General features: G+C 45.9%; 1 pseudogene; it reads left to right on the top strand.

The window, feature by feature from the left end:
• Positions 1 to 210: 210 nt before the first annotated feature.
• LOC135573702 (uncharacterized) lies at positions 211 to 11,165 on the top strand (annotated as a pseudogene).
• The last annotated feature ends 11,388 nt before the right edge of the window (positions 11,166 to 22,553 follow it).

Here is a 22,553-nt window from a genome sequence, read left to right as displayed (position 1 = left end):
ACCGGAGCAATGAACCGCCCTTGCTGTCTCTGCCTGGCCAGTTCCCCTCTCTCCACTGTGATTCTCTGCCTCAAACCCTATTACAGGTACTGAGTCACTGGCTTACTGGGGCTCTTCCATGCCATCCCTAGGAGCGGTGCATCACTTGAGTGGTTTGAGTCGCTGACATGATCTTCCTGTCTGGGTTGGCGACCCCTCTTGGGTTGTGCCATGGGGGAGATCTTTGTGGGCTGTACTCGGCCTTGTCTCAGGATGGTAAGTTGGTGGTTGGAGATATCCCTCTATGGCTGTGGGGGCTGTGCTTTGGCAAAGTGGGTTGGGTTATATCCTGCCTGTTTGGCCCTGTCCGGGGGTATCGTCGGACTGGGCGACAGTGTCTCCCGACCCCTCCTGTCTCAGCCTCCAGTATTTAAATCAATCAGCTGATCATCAGCTGATATCTCAAAGTGCTGTACAGAAACCCAGCCTAAAACCCCAACAGCAAGCAATGCAGGCAATGTGCTACCTGTCCCAGACCTGCTGTTTTCAACTCTCTAGAGACAGCAGGAGCGGTAGGGATACTCTGAATGATCGGCTATGAAAAGCCAACTGACATTTACTCCTGAGGTGTTGACCTGTTGCACCCTGTACAACCACTGTGATTATTATTATTTGACCCTGCTGGTCATTTATGAACATTTGAACATCTTGGCCATGTTCTGTTATAATCTCCACCCGGCACAGCCAGAAGAGGACTACCCTCATAGCCTGGTTCCTCTCTAGGTTTCTTCTTAGGTTCTGGCCTTTCCAGGAGTTTTTCCTAGCCACCGTGCTTCTATACCTGCATTGCTTGCTGTTTGGGGTTTTAGGCTGGGTTTCTGTACAGCACGGTGGTGGGTTTGGAACAGGTTTCTATGCAGGTCTATGTTCATACAGGAGAGCTTGAATTCTCTCGCATCCCTCCTGCCCTGGTGCCGTCCTCTCTCTCCCTATGTCTCTCGCACTCTTTCCCTTTTTCTTCCTATCTTCTCAATTTGTTTTCTTTATCACACATTATTCCTCCATTTCTGGTTGACTTTCTTTCCTTTTCAAACTCATTCTCTCTGCTTGCAAATGAAGCTCTATTTATAGTATCCGTCTCCTTGGGCATGAGTTTGTTTGATGCAAAAACGCTCTCTCTATTCTCGTAACTTCACCTGGCCGTTCGGGCCTCGCAGGTGGACGTGAAGTGAACCCAATGGAAATTAACCGGGTTCGTTGCCTATGCCCTACTCCCCCTCCCTCCGAGCGTGCCACAGCCATAGAGAACACAAACAGAGCCTCACCGAGGACCCAACGTTGCTATCAACTCTATCCTTTCATTCATAATCCGGCCCTCCTCTCTCTTACGCCCCGTCTCCCCCACTGATTGTCCAGGCGGGAGCTGATTGTGCCTGAAGACGGACATAGTCGGTTAGTACCTCTATCTCCACCTCACCCCCACACCCCCTATTCTCCTCTATCCTCCCACCTCACTGCTGCCAAGCAGGTGCACACACCCTGCTCGTTATTTCACCTTCTTTTTCTACTTGATTGAACATGTTCCTGCCTCAGGTTCAGTTTACCCGTGAACACAGGGCCCGGCTCAAAGAGGATTAATTTACACAGCCTGGGAAAAATCCAGATGTATGTGACTTACACTTCTCCGTGTCCAACCGATGGAACAATATTGATGTTTAAAAACTGCATGAGTTTTTTTTTCTCCCACTCTTTTTGGAGACAAGGAGCTCTTTTAGGGGAGGGAAGAAAATATGGTTTAGTCCAGACCTTTTTCTCCAACCCACAGGTCAGCTGAGGGTCAAACCCCCCCAGCCCCCAATCCCTCTCTTTCTTTACAATGTTTGGTAATAGCGCCCAAGAATGTATTAATCTGACATGCAGTCTGAAAGATTAATTGAGGGGATCCTTTGATCAGACCACGGTATCCCATGTTTGAAAAAATGTCCACCAATCAACAGTTATCAATTAGGAGAACAATGGTGTGGGGTCAGAGTTGGGAGTGGCGGCCGGTAACTCTTTTCACTATGTTCACTGAATTTAGTCTGCTGACCCCCCAGTTTATAATCAGAGCAGCAGAGGAAGGATTAAAACCTACATTAACTATGATTAATGGGAACAATAACAAGACCACTAAACAATGACCCAGAGGCAGCTTTTAGCTTCCATGGCATCTATTGTATAAGCATCTTCGAACACTGGCCCCAGACATGCTCTTTTCTGTTCCTCACACACAAAAACACACATAAGCGTGTGAAAACACACACACACACACACATGCGTGTGCACTCATATACTCACAGACCTCCCTCCCTCTGTGGGCTCCCTTTATTCAAACTATAGGCCCACAAATCAAAGCTCAAGAGAGAGGACCACTGGGCTCTGTGTGTGTGTGTGTGTGTGTGTGTGTGTGTGTGTGTGTGTGTGTGTGTGTGTGTGTGTGTGTGTGTGTGTGTGTGTGTGTGAGTGAGATGGGGCTTGCATGTCGTTTTGTGCATGTCTGTGTATGAGAATGTGTCTATACGTGTGCTTGCCCAGGCGTGTGTTTGTGTATGCACTGTATACAGGGTTGAAGTGGATCCCTCTGTAGCTGGCAGGATGTTCCCATGCTACAGCGTGTGAGGCAGCTGGCTGGACGCCTGCCAAACCAAACCTGTGGTCGGCTAGATGGAGAGCGGTACAGCCAGGGATCCAGTTTCTTTGTTTTGCTGAGACAGAGGGAGAGGGAGAGGGAGAGGGAGAGGGGGAGAGAGAGAGAGAGACAGAGAGAGAGAGACAGAGAGAGAGAGAGAGAGAGAGAGAGAGAGAGAGAGAGAGAGAGACCAAAACAAAAGCAAAGTCTTCTCATGCTTTGTTGATTTCGAAAAAGCCTTCGACTCAATTTTGCATGAGGGTCTGCTATACAAAGTGATGGAAAGTGGTGTTTGGGGAAAAACATACAACATTACAAAATCCTTGTACACAAACAACAAGTGTGCATTTAAAATAGGCAAAAAAACACACACGTTTCTTTCCACAGGGCCGTGGGGTGAGACAGGGATGCAGCTTAAGCCCAATCCTCAACATATACAGTGGGGCAAAAAAGTATTTAGTCAGCCACCAATTGTGCAAGTTCTCCCACTTAAAAAGATGAGAGAGGCCTGTAATTTTCATCATAGGTACACTTCAACTATGACAGACAAAATGAGAAAAAAAATCCAGAAAATCACATTGTAGGATTTTTAATGAATTGATTTGCAAATTATGGTGGAAAATAAGCATTGAACAATCTGAGAGACAAGGCAAGAAGGGCATTCTAGGCCATCAAAAGGAACATCAAATTCGACATACCAATTAGGATCTGGCTAAAAATACTTGAATCAGTTATAGAACCCATTGCCCTTTATGGTAGTAAGGTCTGGGGTCCGCTTACCAACCAATAATTCACAAAATGGGACAAACACCAAATTGAGACCCTGCATGCAGAATTCTGCAAAGAAAAACGTAGAACACCAAATAATGCATGCAGAGCAGAATTAGGCCGAAACCCGCTAATTATCAAAATCCAGAAAACAGACGTTAAATTCTACAACCACCTAAAAGGAAGGGATTCCCAAACCTTCCATAACAAAGCCATCACCTACAAAGAGATGAACCTGGAGAAGAGTCCCTTAAGCAAGCTGGTCCTGGGGCTCTGTTCATAAACACAAACACACCCCACAGAGCCCCAGGACAGCAACACAGTTAGGCCCAACCAAATCATAAGAAAACAAAAAGATAATTACTTGACACATTGGAAAGAATTAACAAAAAAAACCTAAACAGAGAGTACACAGTGGCAGAATACTTGACCACTGTGACTGACACAAACTTAAGGAAAGCTTTGACTATGTACAGACTCAGTGAGCATAGCCTTGCTATTGAGAAAGGCTGCTGTAGGCAGACCTGGCTCTCAAGAGAAGACAGGCTATGTGCACACTGCCCACAGAATGAGGTGGAAACTGAGCTGCACTTCCTAACCTCCTGCCCAATGTATGACCATATTAGAGACACATATTTCCCTCAGATTACACAGATCCACAAAGAATTTGAAATCAAACCCAATTTTGATAACCTCCCATATCTACTGGGTGAAATTCCGCGGTGTGCCATCACAGCAGCAAGGTTTGTGACCTGTTGCCACAAGAAAAGGTCAACCAGTGAAGAACAAACGGCATTGTAATTGCAACCCATATTTATGCTTATTTATTTTCCCTTTTGTAACCATTTGTACATCGTTACAACACTGTATATATACACATTATATGACATTTGTAATGTCTTTATACTTTTGGAGTGTAATGTTCACTGTTCATTTTTATTGTTTATTTCACTTTTGTATGTTATCTACTTCACTTGCTTTGGCAATGTTAAGATATGTTTCCCATGCCAATAAAACCCCTTGAATTGAATTAAAATAAGTGTGTGCGTGTGCATGCTGGAGTGAGGGGGGATCCGATGAATCCAATCTTCATTGTGGATATGAGATGATGAAAGAACAGATTTGGAAGAACGTCTACGCTGTGGGATCAAACTCCTGCCAAAGTAGATGAGAGTAGATTGTTGAGATAAGCTGCGAAGGCCCCTCTCTCGTTCCCTTCTTCATGTCTCTCAAGTCCCCATCCCCCATCAACCAGACCCAGGCCTAGTCAGTCCCCCATGGGGGAGTCAGGGATATGCATCCCATATGGAAGCCATTCCACCAGGCCTCCAAGCCTCGTCGCCGCTCTGGGAATGTTTGGACTTTTAACGAGATGAGCCACTGTGATGTCACAGGGAAGATTGTGGAACACTGGCACATACGTGCAGTGTCAGGCGAGGGGGAAAGGAGGAGGGAGGGGGGTGAGGAATAAAAACGCTGAGCTGACACCTCTTTTGCACCGTATCGTAAATTAGCGTGTTCCCTGATGGAAAACATTCATGCAACACAGGGCCCTGAGAGCTAAAAAAAAAAATGCTGTTAAGAAACGGCGTGTGGTTTTTAGTATCGTTTCGATCGGACTGAACAAAACATCTCCTCTGCTGGTTTCCCCTCAGAGGAATAAGCCCAGAGAAGCAGATGATTTGAGAGTTTGAAATAGCACAAAGCTGCCTCCTATAAAACTCTCATACTTTTGTGACATTTGGCTGGCTCATAAAATGATGTACCGAGAAAATAAAATCTGAGGAAGAGAAACCAAGTCAACCTGGTCTCTGAATCTCATAAGGATAATTAGGTAAAAATATAACCAACTTTTCCACTGTTTCATATCCTAGGGCTTTGGTGCTGTCCATTTCAATGTCTCCTGCATGGATTGTATCACGCGAGACAAAACACAAAAACACACACACATTTTACATGCACACAAACACACATCATCTCCACAACAGTTATAGAGAACCCAGCTCCTTGCTAAGTTCCCCGCAGCCTCTAAATGTCCTCAGAGGGGAGGACGGGTATAAAAATGGGGCCAGTTTTTACGAGGCTCGGCGGTATCAGCCGTGGCACACACCACACAGACAGGGGCCTCTGTCAAACACACCTAAATTTAAACCATTCCCAGGGCGATCCCTAACAAAGCACCAGGAAAGGACCCTGTGCTGTCACAGAGGGGGGCTGCTTGGGGCCACAACAACAGGAAACACATGTACGAAGGGAGGTAGATACAGAGAGGGCCTGGAGCGGAGAGGAACCTGGATTACTGGCTCACTGCTCCTCGGGTCAGGCCACTACTGAGTCCAGCCGGCTCAGGCGGCCCGCTGACACTTCCTCATCCGCTCCCAGGGTCAGAGTACACCACGCCCGGACTGGCCTATCAGTGCTGAGCTCAGCTCCAGGAAGTGAAGGAGAAGAGGGCAAAGCTGGGATAGATTTGGACAGGGTTCTATCTTCTAAAGGAGTCATAGAAATAGAATAAATAGTTCACGGTAACAGTATCTAGGCCTCCGATGAGATAGTTTGGGATGTTGTCATAAACATGCCTGGTTGTGGCCCATGACCTAGAGCAGTGTTTCCCATCTTTATTCTGAGCAAAATAATGTATTGTTGGATAGAAAAGACTGTAAAAACACCAGCAAATCAGCTCCTAGGGATTTTCATTTTGAAAATCTGTTCCAATGCATATTAGAGATATATACAGTATGTGATCATATGCAAATGTAGGCACGGTTTGAAGTTATTATGTTTTAGTCAAATATTATATATGTTTGGTCTTCTTGTGGCCATTGAAGTCTACAAATTATGTGTAATTATGTTCCGCTCAAGAAAAGAAAATTGTCCCTCAGCTGAATCTGGTTGATGATCCCTGACCTAAAGTGTCATTCTAAGTCAGTCTCCCTTTCTAGTGTAGTACAATTCTTGATAAAAAACCTTGCACTGTATAACCAGCATACACTATATATACAAAAGTATGTGGACACCCCTTCAAATTTGTGGATTTGGCTATTTCAGCCAGACCTGCTGCTGACAGATGTATGAAATTGAGCACACAGCCATGCAATCTCTACAGACAAACATTGGCAGTAGAATGGCCTTATAGAAGAGCTCAGTGACTTTCAATGTGGCACCGTCATAGGATGCCACCTTTCCAACAAGTCAGTTTGTCAAATTTCTGCCCTGCTACAGCTGTCCCGGGAAACTGTAAGTGCTGTTATTGTGAAGTGGAAACGTCTATGAGCAACAACAGCTCAGCCACGAAGTGGTCGGCCACACAAGCTCACAGAACGGGACCGCCGAGTGCTGAAGTGCGTAAAAAATGACTTTCATCGGTTCCAACACTAACTACCGAATTCCAAACTGCCTCTGGAAGCAACGTCAGCACAATAACTGTTCGTCTGGAGCTTCATGAAATGGGCTTCCATGGCAGAGCAGCCGCACACAAGCCTAAGATCACCATGTGCAATGGCAAGCATTGGCTGGAGTGGGGTAAAGCTTGCTGCCATTGGACTCTGGAGCAGTGGAAATGCATTTTCTGGAGTGATGAATCACGCTTCACCATCTAGCAGTCCGACGGACAAATCTGGGTTTGGAGGATGCCAGGAGAACGCTACCTGCCCGAATGCATAGTGCCAACGGTAAAGTTTGGTGGAGGAAGAATAATGGTCTGGGGCTGTTTTTCATGGTTCGGGCCAGGTCCTTTAGTTCCAGTGAAGGGAAATCTTAACGATACAGCATACAATGACATTCTAGACAATTCTGTGCTTTCAACTTTGTGGCAACAGTTTGCGGAAGGCCATTTCCTGTTTCAGCCTAACAATGACCCCGTGTACAAAGCAAGTCCATACAGAAATGGTTTGTCGAGACTGGTGTGGAAGTATTTGACTGGCCTGCACAGAGCCCTGACCTCAACCCCATCGAACACCTTTAGAACGAATTGGAACATCAACTGCTAGCGAAGCCTATTCGCCCAACATCAGTGCCCGATCTCACTAATGCTCTTGTGGCTGAATGGAAGTAAGTCCCCGCAACAATGTTACAACATCTAGTGGAACGCCTTCCCAGAAGAGTGGAGGCTGTTATAGAAGCAGAGGGAGGACCAGCTCCATATTAATGCCCATGATTTTGGAATAAGATGTTCGATGAGCAGGTGTCCACATACTTTTGGCCATGTATTGTAGGTCCAACATAGGTAGTCAGAAGAAACACAGTGACCTGATACTCACATGTAAAACCAGGACAGACAAACTCCTGAGGGGCCCCAAGTTAATCTCCCAGACATCATAGGGACTAGTCCCTGTACATCCTAGGGACTAGTCCCTGTTTACCAGTTTTGATTAAATAAGTCTCCATGTCACTAATCTTGGTTATCCAGAAGTAAAATTATTTCACGAAGTCTCCTTCACGCCAGCAGAAATTTTCGACCAAACCCCTCAATTCCGTTAATTTCACCCATGTTTATCATGGCCAATTCATTTATTGTTTAATACATACATTTTTACGATATACTGTAGAACGTTTTGACTTTGTGGCTGAGGAATGTAGTGGAAACCGTTTGTCATTCGGGGCTTGAAAATCACCACACCAGTTCAAGCACCACCTTCGACCCATCCTGATTTGTCCAAATAATTAATGACAAAAACCCAAAACCAGGAACTCCTCGTAATCACATAATTCTACGTGACCCTTGACACATTCTCGCCGTTTCATGTCCACGAGAATCTGTCCACCAGAGATTACCATGTCACTAACACAGACATCATCTCTACTTTAAACATCTTCTCTTTGAAATTAGGTCACAACTTGCAGGCTTGTTTTCGAGTTGCTGTGCGTTTTGTTGCCAACCTATTTTGCTACCTGACAACTTTACGGTTTTCACTTTTTAATTACCGTTCATATGTTTATTTATTTTTTCTTCAACTTTTTCACTCCGGACGCTTTATCTGGACACGATTCGTCAGGACCTCCAACAGCCGAAGCTAAGTAGTAACATTAACATGATGCCTTCTAATTGCAGCCGCTGTGCTCGCCTTACGGCGAGGATAGCTGTACTGCAAGCCCAGCTTCAGACGCAATCGTTAGGCAAGGGTAATTTCAGTGTAGGAAAGGATGAAACAGCGTCTGTGCCACCAGTAAGTACAGATAGTAGTCTAAATCCCCTGGCACAGTCCCCGCAGCCGGACAATTTTCTCACGGTTTCTGGAAGGAAATGCTGTAGGAACGCTCAACCGGTGTCGCTCATTCAGCCGACAGAAACTTTCAACCAGTTTTCCCCATTAAGCAGCGGGTCGGTGTCAGAGGCCGAGTCTTCTCCTCCCGTTACGGGGTCTGAGACGCCGAAGCTTCTCACCATTAGCTTTGACAAATTGAAAACTCTAGTCATTGGCGACTCCATTAACCGCAGTATTAGACTTAAAGCGAATCATCCAGCGATCATACACTGTTTACCCGGGGGCAGGGCTACCGACGTTAAGGCTAATCTGAAGATGGTGCTGGCTAAAGCTAAAACTGGCGAGTGTAGAGAGTATAGAGATATTGTTATCCACGTCGGCACCAACGATGTTAGGATGAAACAGTCAGAGATCACCAAGCGCAACATAGCTTCAGCGTGTAAATCAGCTAGAAAGATGTGTCGGCATCGAGTAATTGTCTCTGGCCCCCTCCCAGTTAGGGGGAGTGATGAGCTCTACAGCAGAGTCTCACAACTCAATCGCTGGTTGAAAACTGTTTTCTGCCCCTCCCAAAAGATAGAATTTGTAGATAATTGGCCCTCTTTCTGGGACTCACCCACAAACAGGACCAAGCCTGACCTGCTGAGGAGTGACGGACTCCATCCTAGCTGGAGGGGTGCTCTCATCTTATCTACCAACATAGACAGGGCTCTAACTCCTCTAGCTCCACAATGAAATAGGGTGCAGGCCAGGCAGCAGGCTATTAGCCAGCCTGCCAGCATAGTGGAGTCTGCCACTAGCATAGTCAGTGTAGTCAGCTCAGCTATCACCATTGAGACCGTGTCTGTGCCTCGACCTAGGTTGGGCAAAACTAAACATGGCGGTGTTCGCCTTAGCAATCTCACTAGGATAAAGACCACCTCCATTCCTGTCATTACTGAAAGAGATCATGATACCTCACATCTCAAAATAGGGCTACTTAATGTTAGATCCCTTACTTCAAAGGCAATTATAGTCAATGAACTAATCACTGATCATAATCTTGATGTGATTGGCCTGACTGAAACATGGCTTAAGCCTGATGAATTTACTGTGTTAAATGAGGCCTCACCTCCTGGCTACACTAGTGACCATATCCCCGTGCATCCCGCAAAGGCGGAGGTGTTGCTAACATTTACGATAGCAAATTTCAATTTACAAAAAAAAAATGACGTTTTCGTCTTTTGAGCTTCTAGTCATGAAATCTATGCAGCCTACTCAATCACTTTTTATAGCTACTGTTTACAGGCCTCCTGGGCCATATACAGCGTTTCTCACTGAGTTCCCTGAATTCCTATCGGACCTTGTAGTCATTGCAGATAATATTCTAATCTTTGGTGACTTTAATATTCACATGGAAAAGTCCACAGACCCACTCCAAAAGGCTTTCGGAGCCATCATCGACTCAGTGGGTTTTGTCCAACATGTCTCTGGACCCACTCACTGTCACAGTCATACGCTGGACCTAGTTTTGTCCCATGGAATAAATGTTGTGGATCTTAATGTTTTTCCTCATAATCCTGGACTATCGGATCACCATTTTATTACGTTTGCAATTGCAACAAATAATCTGCTCAGACCCCAACCAAGGAACATCAAAAGTCGTGCTATAAATTCACAGACAACACAAAGATTCCTTGATGCCCTTCCAGACTCCCTCTGCCTACCCAAGGACGCCAGAGGACAAAAATCCGTTAACCACCTAACTGAGGATCTCAATTTAACCTTGCGCAATACCCTAGATGCAGTTGCACCCCTAAAAACTAAAAAAATGTCTCATAAGAAACTAGCTCCCTGGTACACTAGGCCCTCTCCTATTCTCGCTATACACCAAGTCACTTGGCTCTGTCATAACCTCACATGGTCTCTCCTATCATTGCTATGCAGACGACACACAATTAATCTTCTCCTTTCCCCCTTCTGATGACCAGGTGGCGAATCGCATCTCTGCATGTCTGGCAGACATATCAGTGTGGATGACGGATCACCACCTCAAGCTGAACCTCGGCAAGACGGAGCTGCTCTTCCTCCCGGGGAAGGACTGCCCGTTCCATGATCTCGCCATCACGGTTGACAACTCCATTGTGTCCTCCTCCCAGAGCGCTAAGAACCTTGGCGTGATCCTGGACAACACCCTGTCGTTCTCAAATAACATCAAGGCGGTGGCCCGTTCCTGTAGGTTCATGCTCTACAACATCCGCAGAGTACGACCCTGCCTCACACAGGAAGCGTCGCAGGTCCTAATCCAGGCACTTGTCATCTCCCGTCTGGATTACTGCAACTCGCTGTTGGCTGGGCTCCCTGCCTGTGCCATTAAACCCCTACAACTCATCCAGAACGCCGCAGCCCGTCTGGTGTTCAACCTTCCCAAGTTCTCTCACGTCACCCCGCTCCTCCGCTCTCTCCACTGGCTTCCAGTTTAAGCTCGCATCCGCTACAAGACCATGGTGCTTGCCTACGGAGCTGTGAGGGGAACGGCACCTCAGTACCTCCAGGCTCTGATCAGGCCCTACACCCAAACAAGGGCACTGCGTTCATCCACCTCTGGCCTGCTCGCCTCCCTACCACTGAGGAAGTACAGTTCCCGCTCAGCCCAGTCAAAACTGTTCGCTGCTCTGGCCCCCCAATGGTGGAACAAACTCCCTCACGACGCCAGGACAGCGGAGTCAATCACCACCTTCCGGAGACACCTGAAACCCCACCTCTTTAAGGAATACCTAGGATAGGATAAAGTAATCCCTCTCACCCCCCTTAAAAGATTTAGATGCACTACTGTTCCACTGGATGTCATAAGGTGAATGCACCAATTTGTAAGTCGCTCTGGATAAGAGCGTCTGCTAAATGACTTAAATGTAAATGTAAATGTACACAGAAAATACCCGAGCTCTGAAGCAAGCTTCCAGAAAATTGGAACGGAAATGGCGCCACACCAAACTGGAAGTCTTCCGACTAGCTTGGAAGGACGGTACCGTGCAGTACCGAAGAGCCCTTACTGCTGCTCGATCATCCTATTTTTCTAACTTAATTGAGGAAAATAAGAACAATCCGAAATTCCTTTTTGATACTGTCGCAAAGCTAACTAAAAAGCAGCATTCCCCAAGAGAGGATGACTTTCACTTTAGCAGTGATAAATTCATGAACTTCTTTGAGGAAAAGATTATGATTATTAGAAAGCAAATTACGGACTCCTCTTTAAACTGCGTATTCCTCCAAACCTCAGTTGTCCTGAGTCTGCACAACTCTGCCAGGACCTAGGATCAAGAGAGACGCTCAAGTCTTTTAGTACTATATCTCTTGACACAATGATGAAAATAATCATGGCCTCTAAACCTTCAAGCTGCATACTGGACCCTATTCCAACTAAACTACTGAAAGAGCTGCTTCCTGTGCTTGGCCCTCCTATGTTGAACATAATAAACGGCTCTCTATCCACTGGATGTGTACCAAACTCACTAAAAGTGGCAGTAATAAAGCCTCTCTTGAAAAAGCCAAACCTTGACCCAGAAAATATAAAAACTATCGGCCTATATCGAATCTTCCATTCCTCTCAAAAATTTTAGAGAAGGCTGTTGCGCAGCAACTCACTGCCTTCCTGAAGACAAACAATGTATACGAAATGCTTCAGTCTGGTTTTAGACCCCATCATAGCACTGAGACGGCACTTGTGAAGGTGGTAAATGACATTTTAATGGCATCGGACCGAGGCTCTGCATCTGTCCTCGTGCTCCTAGACCTTAGTGCTGCTTTTGATACCATCGATCACCACATTCTTTTGGAGAGATTGGAAACCCAAATTGGTCTACACGGACATGTTCTGGCCTGGTTTAGATCTTATCTGTCAGAAAGATATCAGTTTGTCTCTGTGAATGGTTTGTCCTCTGACAAATCAACTGTAAATTTCGGTGTTCCTCAAGGTTCTGTTTTAGGACCACTATTGTTTTCACTATATATTTTACCTCTTGGGGATGTTATTCGAAAACATAATGTAAACTTTCACTGCTATGCGGATGACACACAGCTGTACATTTCAATGAAACATGGTGAAGCCCCAAAATTGCCCTCGCTAGAAGCATGTGTTTCAGACATAAGGAAGTGGATGGCTGCAAACTTTCTACTATTAAACTCGGACAAAACAGAGATGCTTGTTCTAGGTCCCAAGAAACAAAGAGATCTTCTGTTGAATCTGACAATTAATCTTAATGGTTGTACAGTCGTCTCAAATAAAACTGTGAAGGACCTCGGCGTTACTCTGGACCCTGATCTCTCTTTTGAAGAACATATCAAGACCATTTTGAGGACAGCTTTTTCCATCTACGTAACATTGCAAAAATCAGAAACTTTCTGTCCAAAAATGATGCAGAAAAATTAATCCATGCTTTTGTCACTTCTAGGTTAGACTACTGCAATGCTCTATTTTCCGGCTACCCGGATAAAGCACTAAATAAACTTCAGTTAGTGCTAAATACGGCTGCTAGAATCCTGACTAGAACCAAAAATTTGATCATATTACTCCAGTGCTAGCCTCTCTACACTGGCTTCCTGTCAAAGCAAGGGCTGATTTCAAGGTTTTACTGCTAACCTACAAAGCATTACATGGGCTTGCTCCTACCTATCTCTCTGATTTGGTCCTGCCGTATATACCTACACGTACGCTACGGTCACAAGACGCAGGCCTCCTAATTGTCCCTAGAATTTCTAAGCAAACAGCTGGAGGCAGGGCTTTCTCCTATAGAGCTCCATTTTTATGGAACGGTCTGCCTACCCATGTCAGAGACGCAAACTCGGTCTCAACCTTTAAGTCTTTACTGAAGACTCATCTCTTCAGTGGGTCATATGATTGAGTGTAGTCTGGCCCAGGAGTGGGAAGGTGAACGGAAAGGCTCTGGAGCAACGAACCGCCCTTGCTGTCTCTGCCTGGCCGGTTCCCCTCTTTCCACTGGGATTCTCTGCCTCTAACCCTGTTACGGGGCTGAGTCACTGGCTTACTGGGGCTCTCTCATGCCGTCCCTGGGGGGTGCGTCACCTGGGTGGGTTGATTCACTGTTGTGGTCAGCCTGTCTGGGTTGGCGCCCCCCCCTTGGGTTGTGCCGTGGCGGAGATCTTTGTGGGCTATACTCGGCCTTGTCTCAGGATGGTAAGTTGGTGGTTGAAGATATCCCTCTAGTGGTGTGGGGGCTGTGCTTTGGCAAAGTGGGTGGGGTTATATCCTTCCTGTTTGGCCCTGTCCGGGGGTGTCCTCGGATGGGGCCACAGTGTCTCCTGACCCCTCCTGTCTCAGCCTCCAGTATTTATGCTGCAGTAGTTTGTGTCGGGGGGCTAGGGTCAGTTTGTTATATCTGGAGTACTTCTCCTGTCCTATTCGGTGTCCTGTGTGAATCTAAGTGTGCGTTCTCTAATTCTCTCCTTCTCTCTTTCTTTCTCTCTCTCGGAGGACCTGAGCCCTAGGACCATGCCCCAGGACTACCTGACATGACGACTCCTTGCTGTCCCCAGTCCACCTGGCCATGCTGCTGCTCCAGTTTCAACTGGCCTGGGCCCTAGGACCATGTCCCAGGACTACCTGACATGATGACTCCTTGCTGTCCCCAGTCCACCTGGCCATGCTGCTGCTCCAGTTTCAACTGTTCTGCCTTACTATTATTCAACCATGCTGGTCATTTATGAACATTTGAACATCTTGGCCACGTTCTGTTATAATCTCCACCCGGCACAGCCAGAAGAGGACTGGCCACCCCACATAGCCTGGTTCCTCTCTAGGTTTCTTCCTAGGTTTTGGCCTTTCTAGGGAGTTTTTCCTAGCCACCGTGCTTTTACACCTGCATTGTTTGCTGTTTGGGGTTTTAGGCTGGGTTTCTGTACAGCACTTTGAGATATCAGCTGATGTACGAAGGGCTATATAAATAAATTTGATTTGATTTGATTTGAATTACGACTTCTGCTTTCAAAGAGAAGTGACGTGTTGAGAGTTGGTTGTCAAGTGAGTTGAGAATGGGGTATCAAGTGAGTTGAGAATGGGGTATCGAGTGAGTTGAGAATGGGGTATCAAGTGAATTGAGAATGGGGTATCAAGTGAGTTGAGAATGGGGTATCAAGTGAGTTGAGAATGGGGTATCAAGTGAATTGAGAATGGGGTATCAAGTGAGTTGAGAATGGTGTATCAAGTGAGTTGAGAATGGGGTATCAAGTGAGTTGAGAATGGGGTATCAAGTGAGTTGAGAATGGTGTATCAAGTGAATTGAGAATGGGGTATCAAGTGAATTGAGAATGTGGTATCAAGTGAGTTGAGAATGGTGTATCAAGTGAGTTGAGAATGGGGTATCAAGTGAGTAGAGAATGGGGTATCAAGTGAGTTGAGAATGGGGTATCAAGTGAGTTGAGAATGGGGTATCAAGTGAGTTGAGAATGGGGTATCAAGTGAGTTGAGAATGGGGTATCAAGTGAATTGAGAATGGGGTATCAAGTGAGTTGAGAATGGTGTATCAAGTGAGTTGAGAATGGGGTATCAAGTGAGTTGAGAATGGGGTATCAAGTGAGTTGAGAATGGGGTATCAAGTGAATTGAGAATGGGGTATCAAGTGAGTTGAGAATGGGGTATCAAGTGAGTTGAGAATGGGGTATCAAATGAGTTGATAGCCGTACTGATATATCCAAACCATCATCCTTATGGCTCAACTCTGTATGTTTCACTCTGTCATGCTCTGTATGTGCCTTCTGTTATGCTCTGTGTGTGCCCTCTGTCATGCTCTGTGTGTGCACTCTGTCATGCTCTGTGTGTGCACTCTGTCATGCTCTGTGTGTGCCCTCTGTCATGCTCTGTGTGTGCACTCTGTCATGCTCTGTGTGTGCACTCTGTCATGCTCTGTGTGTGCCCTCTGTCATGCTCTGTGTGCACTCTGTCCTGCTCTGTGTGTGCACTCTGTCATGCTCTGTGTGTGCCCTCTGTCATGCTCTGTGTGTGTCCTCTGTCATGCTCTGTGTGTGCCCTCTGTCATGCTCTGTGTGTGCACTCTGTCATGCTCTGTGTGTGCCTTCTGTCATGCTCTGTGTGTGCCCTCTGTCATGTTATGTGTGTGCCCTCTGTCATGCTCTGTGTGTGCCCTCTGTCATGCTCTGTGTGTGCCCTCTGTCATGCTCTGTGTGTGCCCTCTGTCATGCTCTGTGTGTGCACTCTGTCATGCTCTGTGTGTGCACTCTGTCATGCTCTGTGTGTGCCCTCTGTCATGCTCTGTGTGTGCCTTCTGTCATTCTCTGTGTGTGCCCTCTGTCATGCTCTGTGTGCACTCTGTCATGCTCTGTGTGTGCCCTCTGTCATGTTATGTGTGTGCCCTCTGTCATGCTCTGTGTGTGCCCTCTGTCATGCTCTGTGTGTGCCCTCTGTCATGCTCTGTGTGTACCCTCTGTCATGCTCTGTGTGTGCACTCTGTCATGCTCTGTGTGTGCACTCTGTCATGCTCTGTGTGTGCCCTCTGTCATGCTCTGTGTGTGCCTTCTGTCATTCTCTGTGTGTGCCCTCTGTCATGCTCTGTGTGCACTCTGTCATGCTCTGTGTGTGCCCTCTGTCATGTTGTGTGTGCCCTCTGTCATGTTCTGTGTGTGCCCTCTGTCATGCTCTGTGTGTGCCCTCTGTCATGCTCTGTGTGTGCCCTCTGTCATGCTCTGTGTGTGCACTCTGTCATGCTCTGTGTGTGCACTCTGTCATGCTCTGTGTGTGCCCTCTGTCATGCTCTGTGTGTGCACTCTGTCATGCTCTGTGTGTGCCCTCTGTCATGCTCTGTGTGTGCCCTCTGTCATGGCCTCACACAACCAGAGAGGCAGGTTTAGTCTGTTTCCCACTGAGTTTTGGGAAGGATAATCTCCTGCCTATTCCACAGTTTTAGTGCTTAGCCAATGTCAATGTTTTGCTGAGGATTAAGTACAGCAGGAGAAACAAGCCAAAAGGCTTTGGCGAGCAGGGGAAGTGCCCTTGCTTCCTGACCCATCATAATAACACTAACACATTCAGCAACAGGTGGGGGGTCTGTAATTGAATTATGTCTTCACTTCAGATTCCCTCTGCGGCGCTGATCGTTTTGTGTCAGGCAAGTGTGGTAGGCTACACACCCCTGTTAGTTGGCACAGGAAAAAACATGCCAGCATGCAAGACACACACTTTACTTTAGGGTGGTTATGGGATCGTCTTATTGGGACTTGATTGAGTACAATCCCACGTTCATATGGTTCTCACCTTGTCGTGAACAGACCTTCTGTAATCATGATGAATAAGAACTCCTATCCGAAAGAATAGTCTGAATAGTCTGCATGAGGACGGACAGAGCTGAGAGGAGACCACCACAGAGTGGACAAGTGAAGGGGGTTTTGAGAAAAATACATTTTTGAACATCCAGCCTACACTCCACAGTATCCATGGCAATTAAAAAGGCTCTCGCTCTTCAAAGCAGTGACAGTTTAATGGCAGTCACTGATGGACCCCACGGTGTAGCCTACACTGTCCATCCAGCTGTAGAAGGAGGAAAGTGGAGAGCACAAGTGTACAGGCACACATTGAGGCATACTTCCCTGTACTAGAGAGCAATAAGGGTTCCTTTAGCACCTCTGTCTCTGTCCCCCTGTCTCTGCCCCTTCGCTTAGCCATACAATCCATGCACAAGCAAAAGCTTGACAACTGACAAGCTGCCTTGGAGCCAATGTGTGAGCGATGTGCAGCCTACCTAGGAATGAGTCATTTCAATGGCTGAAGGAAATCAGAGTTTGCAATATGAAAGCAAGTCACTGGCAAGCACTGGCCCAACACACTCCAAAGAGCACCTGAGACCTGATTTATCTTTTTGGGATGATGTTTGAGTATGAGCAATATTGGAAAACAATTGTAATTGAGCATTTAGAGTTATTTCATTTGAATACAATTGCCAGTAGTTAATCAACTTCAAATGTATAGCTTTTGAAAGTTCATGCCAGTTGTCTTACAAGTAATGTCAACAAGTCAACACAAACATGGATGGTATTTTGATGACATAAGACTATACACTACACTATTTATTATAGCCTCCCAGGCTGTAGTGATGCCGCAACACTGCGACACGGTGCCTTAGATAGAACAAGCTTTCAAATGGAGACTAGGGACATACCTAAAAGAGATACAGTTTAATCCAGTCTCTTGCACACCTCTCTCTCTCTCCCTCTCTCTCTTCCCACCTCTCTCGATCTCTTGTGTTCTCTTTCTTAATCTCTATATCCCCCTTTTCTCTCTCTCTCCCTCTCTACTCTCCTTCTCTCTCACTCACTCACTCTTTCTCTCTCTCTCCCTCTACTTCCTATCTTCCCATCTCCTCTGTCTCCTCTCTGTTTGGAGCCTAATGGAAATGCTATTCCAAGAGTAATAAAAATAAACACTGGCCTTGGGAATCAACGTCCATCCAAGAGCAACTCGTCCATGAAGCAACATCACCGTTATATAATGGGACTCATTTGAGGAGTTCACATCACAGTTTATTTTATTTAACATCACATTTTTATTTAACTTTCCTTAAATAGGATCTTATTGGGTTGCATGGCCTGGGTGGTGGGTGGTGACTGATGGGAGAGGGGTGGAAGGATGAAGGGATGGAATAATGGTGTGGGGTGGTTTGTATTGGATTGGGAATGACCTCCTTCCATTACCCTAGAGCCCTCAAGCTCAACTCTGGACCCCGAATCCAGTTCCACTGCCTTTTTTCATTGTTCCCCTCTAATCAGGGACTGATTTAGACCTGGGATACCAGGTGGGTCCATTTAATTATCAGGTAGAACAGAAAACCAGCAAGCCCCAGACCTCATAGGGTAAGAGTTGAATACCCCTACTCTAGAGTATATGAATACACAGCACATTTTGGCCCTGGAGTCACACAAAAAAACTACTGGACACAAAAGAAAATGTGTCTGTTTTTTAGCTGGTCTGACTGGCCTCCATTTTTAAAAACTGTTGGACAGATTTGTGTAGGAATGAGTTTTTGAAGTAGTCTGCCAAACTGTAAGACATTTGTAAATTACTTTGTAAATTGTTGTGTAAACTCTTTAAAACATTCATGAACTTGAAAAGAACTCTCAAAGCACTACTCTGAAATAATAAACGGTAAAAGGAGGAACCCAGAGACCGCTTGGAGGCATTTCCGTTACTGAATGAATTCTAAAAGATTTTTGCAGATATTTGGCCACAGAGTTACTCAGCATGTCCAAAATCAATCTAAGATTGCAGCGGACAGAAATAAAAAGGCTGTGACCACGTGTAGATAAATCTATTCTGAATGTCACTGACGGGGGAGAGGATTGGGATTCAGTCCACTCATACCACAAACAGTCGAGACCATGTCCTGGGGTTCTTAAACTTCTCAACTCAAGACCCAAATGAGAAATTGACTGTCCTCCCATGACCCAAATCGTCCTCAAATGACCCAAATGAAGGAGATATAGTGTGTTATTAGAAATGTATTTTTATAACGTGCAACCAGTTTTTGCCTAGCGGGATGTGTGTTGATGAGCCACAACATATCTTGGGCATGAGCTGACATTGAATCAAGACAGCTGGGAGGATGGGGAGGAGGAATGTGTGTGTGTGTGTGTGTGTGTGTGTGTGTGTGTGTGTGTGTGTGTGTGTGTGTGTGTGTGTGTGTGTGTGTGTGTGTGTGTGTGTGTGTGTGTGTGTGTGTGTGTGTGTGTGTGTGTGTGTGTGTGTGTGTGTGTGTGTGGCATGCATTCCTGTGCCCTGTTTATGTTGACATACAACTGTAAGGCAACCAGCTGCAATAGGATTTTGAGTTTGCTCAATATTTGGGCATATAGCTTCACCAACATACATTCTCAAGTTGAATTGTATGTCCACTCAAATTCAAATTTTAGGTTGAGTGAACATGCAATTAAACTCAGAAATTATTCTACCTTATTTGCATATTTTCCAGTGTAAAATATAACTATTTATGACAGTACATTACATATATCATAAGGCCTTTCTTTGAGGGTCTAGTTACACCGTAACACAGTGGTCTGAAACTCCTGGTTCACAGGCCACATCAAGGCTGCAAGTCACATTATGCTGGCTTGCAAAGTGATGTGTGATTCCTATTGGAATCCAGCTAGAGTGAGGATATCCAACAATTGAAACTTTCAACCACTCTCATCCTGCATTGAGAATGACTGCCGGGGTAAGGAAGATTGATTATTGAGACTACCTAAATCATATCAACTGGAACAGTCATCTCAGTAACACGTGCAAAAAGTCAAACTACTAACAGATTGGATTAGTTTAGAAAAGTGTATGTTATTTATGTTTGTGTAGTATACAATTAATCAACCAATCAATGCACATGCAAAAAGACAGGTATTGAAACAAACATTTCTGGCAATCAAACTGCAATAGAGCATGCTGGGAAATATAATAATAATGGGTGTGGTTTTGAGCAAACATGAATTTGTAGTTTTACTCAACAAGCTTGTTCAAATTCACATAACGCTGATTAAGCTATTGGTTCAAGTTAGCTTTTTACAGTGTGTGTTTTACAGTGTGTTAAGTCAGCCCAGCCTTGTCTCCCACACACCTACACCAAAGTGTACTGTCTGTCTGACCGGACGCCTGTGTGATTATCAAGAGGATACTCCGCTGGGTTCCACACGGCTCCTGGTGGCAGTCGTAATGACATCAGCGGACGAGCCATGATGCATGACAATATGAACCCGCTCATAATAGCATTATCAATGGATGGCCTTGTCTGTTGACTTCCCCTCGTCTAGTTCATTCTTAAGGAATCGTGTCGCTCTCTCACTCCCGCCTTGCTCCTTCCTCCGTGTCTCCCTCTGTCACCATTACTCTACCTCTCCCCTCTCTCCATAGGTGGGAAGCTCAGATAGGACTTTAGCCCATAATCCCTGGTCTCAGTGAGCTGAGATGGGAAGTGATGGGAAGTGAGAAGTATGTGTACGCGAGGTCCCCCCTTAAGCCTCAGTGATTGGGGATAAGAGGGTTTGTGGGGGCGTCTCAGCATGCTGAAACACCGTCCCTGCACTACATAACCCATCTCTCTAGCTCTAGTTCCACATCTGCAGCCGCTCACATTTTTCATGTCCTGGCTTGATGAGCCACAACACATGTTGGGCCCGGGTAGACATTGAATCAACAGTGCTGGGTGGATGGGGAGGAGTGTGTGTGTGTGTGTGTGTGTGTGTGTGTGTGTGTGTGTGTGTGTGTGTGTGTGTGTGTGTGTGCGTGCGTGCGTGCGTGCGTGCGTGCGTGCGTGCGTGCGTGCGTGCGTGCGTGTGTGCGTGGGCACGTGTGTGTATGTTTATCAGGAGGGGGAGATGTTCTTGGCTGAAGCACAGTCAGGAATCAGACATCTCTTTCTGCCAAGGAGAAGTTTAACTATATTCTGCTTATTCTCTTGGCAGGAGTCCACAGAGTAAATCAGCTCCAGTATTTAAGTGGTATTGCTCTTGTCCTCTGTATCTCAACAAGACTTCACAAAGCTACAAAGTCAAAGGTTATACAGCTATGTTATATTGGGTCAACATATGGAGACAAATGAACTCAATGCGCTTATGTAGATCATATAAAGAACGTTTTGTTAAGGACCTCCAACACAGACTAAATAACCTTATGTGATTCAGGGACGTTGCTATTGCAGAATTAGTTAAAAAATCTGGCTCCAAGTGATTGGCTATAACAAGAGCCCAGAGTTTTTCCTGTTCAGATCACATGGGCAGGAAAAACGTCTGGCCCTAATCACAATCAACCCACAGCTGTAGCTTCGACCAACATACGCATGATTATAACGAAATCACTTTTTATTCATCACATGCTTGGTAAGCAACAGGTGTTGACTAACAGTGAAATGTGGACTTACAGGCCCTTCCCAACGATACAGAGAGAAAGAAAAGAGAGAAATAATTGAAAAAGTAATAACATGTAGTAATAAAAGTAACAATAAATACACAATGTGTAATGATAACTTGACCATATACACAGGGTACCGGTGCTGAGTTGATGTGAAGGGGTGCGAGGTAATCAAGGCAGATATGTATCTATAACTAGGAATAAAGTGACTAGGCAACAGGACAGATAATGAACAGTCGCAGAAGCGTATGTGATGAGTCAAAAAAAGTGGAAAAAGGGTCAATGCAGATAGTCCGGGTAGCTATTTGTTTAACTACTGCATTTAACTAACTACTTAGCAGTCTTATGGTTTGGGGGTAGAAGCTGTTCAGGGTCCTATTGGTTCCAGACTTACATCTGTACCGCTTGCGTGTGGTAGCAGAGAGAACAGCCCATGATTAGGGTGGCTGGAGTAAAAAAAAAAAAATTAGGGTCTTCCTCTGTCACCGCCTGGTATAGAGGTCCTGGATGGCAGGTCCTGGATGGTCATGCAGCCAGTCAAGATGCTCTCAATGGTGCAGCTAAATAACTTTTTGAGGGCCAATGCCAAATCTTTTCTGCCTCCTGTGGGGGAATAGACGTTGTCGTACCCTCTTCACGGCTGTGTTGTTGTGTTTGGACCATGATAGATCCTTAGTGATGTGGACACCGAGGAACTTGAAGCTCTCGACCCACTCCACCCCGTCGATGTGAATGGGGGCGTGCTCGGCCCTCCGATTCCTGTTGTCCATGATCAGCTCCTTTGTCTTGCTGACGTTGTTGTCTTGGCACCACAATGCCAGGTCTCTGCCCTCCTCCCTATAGGCTGTCTCATGGTCGTCTGTGATCAGGCCTACCACTGTCGTGTCGTCAGAAAACGTAATGATGGTATTGGAGTCATGCGCAGATACACCGCCATGGGTGAACAGGGAGTTCATAAGCCATATTTGACCTTACAGTGCCAGACTTGGCCCGACCACCACCCTACTCCAGTCACCAGCTAGCATCCATCCATCCAGGT

The sequence above is a fragment of the Oncorhynchus nerka genome, linkage group LG10 (assembly GCF_034236695.1).
Source record: "Oncorhynchus nerka isolate Pitt River linkage group LG10, Oner_Uvic_2.0, whole genome shotgun sequence".
NCBI classification, from domain to species: Eukaryota; Metazoa; Chordata; class Actinopteri; order Salmoniformes; family Salmonidae; genus Oncorhynchus; species Oncorhynchus nerka.
Note: the sequence above shows the minus strand (reverse complement) of the source record. Positions and strands in the feature narration are given on the sequence as shown.